The sequence below is a fragment of the Moschus berezovskii genome, chromosome 6 (genome assembly GCF_049115385.1).
Source record: "Moschus berezovskii isolate FMDL1 chromosome 6, NW_MosBer_1.0, whole genome shotgun sequence".
NCBI lineage: Eukaryota > Metazoa > Chordata > Mammalia > Artiodactyla > Moschidae > Moschus > Moschus berezovskii.
The window spans coordinates 96,227,245-96,235,359 of record NC_142465.1 but is presented as its reverse complement, the minus strand read 5'-3'; positions in this window follow the sequence as shown (position 1 = coordinate 96,235,359).

The window sequence follows — 8,115 nt, the reverse complement described above, 5'->3', positions numbered from 1 at the left end:
CTGCAACTCTGTCAGTTAGAGGCATTTTATTTATCCAATATTCTTAGATAGGGAGGAGGAAAACAAAGTATTAAATTCGGTACACCTTTGATAAGGTAAAAATCCTTTTAAGTGCCAGTTTTTATCTTACGAAGGTCTAGGAGATTCAGAGTTAACTCCTGTAATTAGTGGAAAACCTTCAACCAAACAACCTAATTAGCAAAACTAACCCACATCAGAGGGCTTCCCTGGTGGCTCAGAGGTTAAAGCGTCTGCCTCCAATGCGGGAGACCCGGGTTCGATCCCTGGGTCGGGAAGATCCCCTGGAGAAGGAAACGGTAACCCACTCCAGTATTCTTGCCTGGAGAATCCCATGGACAGAGAAGCTTGGTAGGCTCAGTCCATGGGGTCGCAAAGAGTCGGACACGACTGAGCGACGGAACGGAACGGAACGGAACCCACATCAGAAAAACACTGAACTTCAAGTTTTCACTTTCAAAAAAAGTGTTTGGTACATATACACAATGGAGTATTATTCAGCCATTAAAAAGAATACATTTGAATCAGTTCTAATGAGGTGGATGAAACTGGAGCCTATTATACAGAGTGAAGCAAGCCAGAAAGAAAAACACCAATACAGTATACTAACGCATATATACGGAATTTAGAAAGATGCAAATGATAACCCTGTATATGAGACAGCAAAAGAGACACAGATGTATAGAACAGTCTTTGGGACTCTGTGGGAGAGGGTGAGGGTGGGATGATTTGGGAGAATGGCATTGAAACACGTATGTTGTCATATGTGAAATGAATCACCAGTTCAGGGTCGATGCATGTTACAGGATGCTCGGGGCTGGCATGCGGGGATGACCCAGAGGGAGGATAAAGGGAGGAGGGAGGTGGGAGGGGGGTTCAGGAGGGGGAATTCATGTACACCCGGGGCGGATTCATGTCAATGTATCGCAAAACCAACCAATATAATATTGTAAAATAATTAGCCTCCAATAAATGGGTTCATGTAGGTTAAAAAAAAAAGTGTTAATACATAGTTTCAGAAATATAAAAATCACTGTGAAACAAATTAGAAATCAGGCCTTGTAGTACAAATTACTAAAAGCAGTCATTAAGACTAAAATTTTTCATATCTAATTTAATTTATACATATTCTAATAAAGTCAAAAGCATAATAAAATGCCATCTTCATTTCTTCATTTACAAGACTATTGTATTTATGAAGTGTGGAGTGTACCAGCACAGTACTCCTTTGGCAAATATGTAACTTGTATGTTTTAAACTCTGATGTTCAGCTTTAGTATATAATTAAATAAGAACTGTGTTAAAAACATAATAAATCCAGAATTAAAATGCCCTATGTATTTTATATAAGAAATGATATGCAAAGCTAAAAATTACTTAGTCCAAAGCACACAGTTGTATTTCTTGCTAATAGAAAGCAGAAAATATTAAATATTTTATAGATGAGAAAGATTAGGCTGACTGAAATCAGAATAAATATTTTATGAAATCACTTGAGAAAGTAAGTTTAACTACATTAGCAAATAATGAACTCCAATCTGAAAGAAATCACATAAAATGTCAATTTACAGTTATCATCCTATGTCTTAAGAAATTTGATAATGTTAAAATGATTTCCAGTTAGAGGTGAAAGAATTTTAATCCTTTGGTTCTTCATTTTGAGCTAATGGCATGACTTGAGGATGTCTATCAGAAATGGCTGAAAAGAATCAGTTACCTTTAAGTGGAAAACCTGTTCTCAGGATATTCTCTCCAGATCAGTGGATGTGCCTACAACACTGGAGGCAACAGAAGAGGCAAAGTCACTCCCATCAGTCAACTCCACAACATACCAGAATTCAGAATATAACAACCCTCAACCAACATTCAAATGTCTTTCTGCTTATTGCCCTAGAACTTTTTTAATATAAATTTATTTTAATTGGGGGCTAATTACTTTACAATATTGTATTGGTTTTGCCATACATTGACTGAATTCTCCACGTGTGTACATGTGTTCCTCATCCTGAACCCCCCCTACCACCTCCCTCCCCATTCCATCCCTCTGGGTCACCCCAGTGCACCAGCCCCGAACATCCTGTATAATGCATTGAACCTGGACTGGTGATTTGTTTCACATATGACAATATACTTGCTTCAATGCCATTCTCCCAAATCATCCCACACTCGACCTCTCCCACAGAGTCCAAAAGACTATTCTATACATCTGTGTCTCTTTTGCTGTCTAGCATACAGGATTATCATTATCATCTTTCTAAATTCCATATATATATCTTATTATACTGTATTGGTGTTTTTCTTTCTGGCCTACTTCACTCTGTATAATAGGCTCCAGTTTCATCCACCTCATTAGAACTGATTCAAATGTACTATTTTTAATTGCTGAGTAATACTCCATTGTGTACATGTACCACAGCTTTCTTATCCATTCATCTGCAGATGGACATCTAGGTTGCTTCCATGTCCTGGCTATTATAAACAGTGCTGTGATGAATATTGGAGTACATATGTCTCTTTCAATTCTGGTTTCCTCGGTGTGTATGCCCAGGAGTGGGATTGCTGGGTCGTATGGCAGTTCTATTTCCAGTTTTTTAAGGCATCTCCACACTATTCTCCATAGTGGCTGTACTAGCTCGCATTCTCACCAACAGTGTAAGAGGGTTCCCTTTTCTCCAAACCCTCTCCAGCATTTATTGCTTGTAGACTTTTGGATAGCAAAAGTGTCTACGAGTCTGACTGGTGTGAAATAGTACCTCATTGTGGTTTTGATTTGCATTTCTCTGATAATGAGTGATCTTGAGCATCTTTTCATGGTTTCTTAGCCATCTGTATGTCTTCTTTGGAGAAATGTCTGTTTAGTTCTTTGGCCCAGTTTTTGATTGGGTCATTTATTTTTCTGGAATTGAGCTGCAAGAGCTGCTTGTATATTTTGGAGATTAATCCTTTATCAGTTGCTTCATTTGCTATTATTTTCTCCCATTCTGAAGGCTGTCTTTTCACCTTGCTTATAGTTTCCTTTGTTGTGAAGAAGCTTTTAATTTTAATTAGGTCCCATTTGTTTATTTTTGCTTTTATTTCCAATATTCTGGGAGGTGGGTCATAGAGGATCCTGCTGTGGCTTATGTCGGAGAGTGTTCTCTCTACGTTCTCCTCTAGGAGTTTTATAGTTTCTGGTCTTACATTTAGATCTTTAATGCATTTTGAGCTTATTTTTGTGTATGGTGTTAGAAAGTGTTCCAGTTTCATTCTTTTACAAGTGGTTGACCAGTTTTCCAAGCAACACTTGTTAAAGAGATTGTCTTTTCCCCATTCTATATTCTTGCACCCTGTTTCAAATATAAGGTGTCCACAGGTGCGTGGATTTATCTCTGGGCTTTCTATTTTGTTCCATTGATTTATATTTCTGTCTTTGTGCCAGTACCATACTGTCATAATGACTGTGGCTTTGTAGTAGAGCCTGAAGGCAGGCAGGTTGATTCCTCCAGTTTCATTCTTTCTCAAGACTGCTTTGGCTATTCCAGGTTTTTTGTATTTCCATACATATTGTGAAATTATTTGTTCTAGCTCTGTGAAAAATACCGTTGGTAGCTTGATAGGGATTGCATTGAATCTATAGATTGCTTTGGGTAGTATACTCATTTTCACTATATTGATTCTTCCGATCCATGAACACAGCATATTTCTCCATCTATTAGTGTCCTCTTTGATTTCTTTCACCAGTGTTTATAGTTTTCTATATATAGGTCTTTTGTTTCTTTAGGTAGATATATTCCTAAGTATTTTATTCTTTTCATTGCAATGGTGAATGGAATTGTTTCCTTAATTTCTCTTTCTATTTTCTCATTATTAGTGTATAGGAATGCAAGGGATTTCTGTGTGTTGATTTTATATCCTGCAACTTTACTATAGTCATTGATTAGCTCTAGTAATTTTCTGGTGGAGTCTTTAGGGTTTTCTATACAGAGGATCATGTCATCTGCAGTGAGAGTTTTACTTCTTATTTTCCAATTTGTATTCCATTTATGTCTTTTTCTGCTCTGATTGCTGTAGCCAAAACTTCCAGAACTATATTGAATAGCAGTGGTGAGAGTGGGCACCCTTGTCTTGTTTCTGACTTTAGGGGAAATGCTTTCAGTTTTTCACCATTGAGGATAACGTTTGCTGTGGGTTTGTCATATATAGCTTTTATTATGTTGAGGTATGTTCCTTCTATTCCTGCTTTCTGGAGGGTTTTTATCATAAATGGATGTTGAATTTTGTCAAAGGCTTTCTCCGCATCTATTGAGATAATCATAGGGCTTTTTTCAATTTGTTAATGTGGTGTATTACAGTGTTTGATTTGCAGATATTGAAGAATCCTTGCATCCCTGGGATAAAGCCCACTTGGTCATGATGTATGATCTTTTTAATGTGTTGTTGGATTCTGATTGCTAGAATTTTGTTAAGGATTTTTCATCTATGTTCATCAGTGATATTGGCCTGTAGTTCTCTATTTTTGTGGCATCTTTGTTGGGTTTTGGTATTAGGGTGATGCTGGCCTCATAGAATGAGTTTGGAAGTTTACCTTCCTCTGCAATTTTCTGGAAGAGTTTGAGTAGGATAGGTGTTAGCTCTTCTCTGAATTTTTGGTAGAATTCAACTGTGAAGCCATCTGGTCCTGGGCTTTTGTTTGCTGGAAGATTTCTGATTACAGTTTCAATTTCCATGTTTGTGATGGGTCTGTTAATATTCTCTATTTCTTCCTGGTTCTGTTTTGGAAAGTTGTACTTTTCTAAGAATTTGTCCATTTCTTCCAAGTTGTCCATTTTATTGACATGTAGTTGCTGATAGTAGTCTCTTATGATCCTTTGTATTTCTGTGTTGCCTGCTGTGATCTCTCCATTTTCATTTCTAATTTTGTTGATTTGATTTTTCTCCCTTTGTTTCTTGATGAGTCTGGCTAATGGTCCCAAACAATATAAACCCAAGGTGAAACACCCCAAGACACATATCAATCAAATTAACAAAGATCAAACACAAAGAACAAATATTAAAAGCAGCAGGGGAAAAACAACAAATAACACACAAGGGGATTCCCATAAGAATAACAGCTGATCTTTCAATAGAAACTCTTCAGATCAGGAGGGAATGGCATACTTAAAGTGTTGAAAGAAAATAACTTTCAGCCCAGATTACTGTACCCAGCAAGGATCTCATTCAAAGATGAAGGAGAAATCAAAAGCTTTACAGACAGGCAAAAGTTGAGAGAATTCAGCACCACCAAACCAGCTCTCCAACAAATGCTAAAGGATCTTATCTAGACAGGAAACACAGAAAGGGTGTATAAACTAGAACCCAAAACAATAAAGTAAATGGAAACAGGATCATACTTATCAATAATTACCTTAAATGTAAATGGGTTGAATGCCCCAACCAAAAGACAAAAACTGGCTGAAAGGATACAAAAACAAGACCCCTACATATGTTCTCTACAAGAGACCCACCTCGAAACAAGGGACACATACAGACTGAAAGTGAAGGGCTGGAAAAAGATACTCCACACAAATAGACACCAAAAGAAAGCAAGAGTAGCAATACTCATATCAGATAAAATAGACTTTAAAACAAAGGCTGTGAAAAGAGACAAAGAAGGAAACTACATAATGATCAAAGGATCAATCCAAGAAGAAGATATAACAATTATAAATATATGTGCACCCAACATAGGAGCACTGCAATATGTAAGACAAATGCTAACAAGTATGAAAGGGGAAATTAACAGTAACACAATAATAGTGGGAGACTTTAATACCCCACTCACATCTATGGATAGATCAACTAAACAGAAAATTAACAAGGAAACACAAACTTTAAATGATACAACAGACCAGTTAGACCTAATTGATATCTACAGGACATTTCACCCCAAAACAATGAATTTCACCTTTTTCTCAAGTGCACACGGAACCTTCTCCAGGATAGATCACATCCTGGGCCATAAATCTAGCCTTGGTAAATTCAAAAAATTGAAATCTTTCCAATCATCTTTTCTGACCACAATGAAGTAAGACCAGATCTCCAGTACAGGAGAAAAACTATTAAAAATTCCAACATATGGATGCTGAACAACATGCTGCTGAATAACCAACAAATCACAAAAGAAATAAAAATATGCATAGAAATGAATGAAAATGAAAACACAACAACCCAAAACCTGTGGGACACTGTAAAAGCAGTGCTAAGGGGAAGGTTCATAGCAATACAGGCATACCTCAAGAAACAAGAAAAAAGTCAAGTAAATAACCTAACTCTACTTCTAAAGAAACTAGAAAAGGAAGAAATGAAGAACCCCAGGGTTAGTATAAGGAAAGAAATCTTAAAAATTAGGGCAGAAATAAATGCAAAAGAAACAAGAGACCATAGCAAAAATCAACAAAGCCAAAAGTTGGTTCTTTGAGAAGATAAACAAAATTGACAAACAATTAGCCTGGAACTTTTTATACCCAGGGAAAATGTCCCATAGCAAGATTTGAGCCAGGAATGTGCCTTTGTTTAACAGAGTGGAGGTAAAACTATTAAGAAAAGACAGGTGGCAATAGAGAATCTGCTTGATCATGCAGGAGAGTTCTCAGTAGATACATTTTAGGAAAAGTATATATGGAAACTGAGAATCCAGAAAATAATTACCTTAACTTTCTTTGCAAACTCTCAAAGGTACGAATAGCCCAGTTGGAAGACTGTCATCCTGAGGCTTGTGCAATCTAGTTTCAGACTACTAGAAATAGAAAACTAATAATAAGGAAATGAACAAAAAACATGAGATAACTTGCAAAGGGTTCATGCCCTACTGTGTCACAAGTGATTCTGCATATTCGCTTCTTCATAGTATTTCTATGAAAGAATAGAAAGAGTTCAATTCTTTATGTCACAAACAAAAAAGAAAAAGTTATAATTGAGGGCCATCATTATTGTCAATCATCTCAGGTGTAAATTAAAAGGTTCCCCTCACTTCCAGGTAAGAAATGACCAATCCATTTCACAGAGGTTGCTTCCTAAGATAGGGATGCAATGGAGTCGGGGATGGGTTAAAGGTAAGGCCACTGGAGCAGAGCAGAGGGAGTTCTATCTTCACTGTTCAATCATTTGGGAGAACTCCAGGAAAGTAAACTGTCCCACTGTAGAACTGAAAAACCAGTACAAGCAGTATCTGTTTACAACTTAATATTTATGATAGGAGAGTAAAAGGCACTTTATTCAAAAATTCTTTAGGTTGCTGTCTGCTTCAAGGAGATCAAACCAGTCAATCCTAAAGGAAATCAACCCCGAATATTCATTGGAAGGACTGATGCTGAAGCTGAAGCTAGAATACTTTGACCACCTGATCCGAAGAGCCAACTCAATGGAAATGACCCAGATGCTGTGAAGGACTGAAGGCAAGAGAAGAAGGGGATGACAGCATGAGATGACTGGATGGCACCACCAATTCAATGGACATGAGTGTGAGCAAATTCTGGGAGATGGTGAAGGACAAGGAAACCTGGCATGCTGCAGTTCAAGGGGTCGCAAAGAGTCAGATACAAATGAGAGACTGAACAACAGCTGTTTCCTAAACTTCTGAGTATTTCACTGACTGCCATATAAACAAAGCCATTAATTCAGTTAGGGCCTACAAAGCAGAAGAAAGTCCCTCTTTGGCTAAAAATTTATCTAAATTATGTGATACACAAATTTATACTTTTTAAAATTTTTTTCAGATTTTTTTGATGTGTAATATTTTATTTCAAGATGCAAATATTTATGAATGAAATTACATGGAACAATTTAAACTTATGAAAAATCTTAAGGGTAACTTGTAAATGTACAACTGTATATACAGTTTCCCAAAATTGTCTGGAAGATTTTAAAGATTTTTCAGTACAAGACCTCTGCTCATAAAGGGGCTGTGCTCTCTCTCACTCTCTCTTTTTTTAAATTAATTTTTATTGGAGTACACTTGATTTACAATGTGTTATTTTCTTCTGTACAGCAAAGTCAATCAGTTATACATATGCATACATCTATTTTTTTTAGCTTCTATTCCCATATAGGTCATTGCGGAGTGCTGAGTAGAGTTCCCTG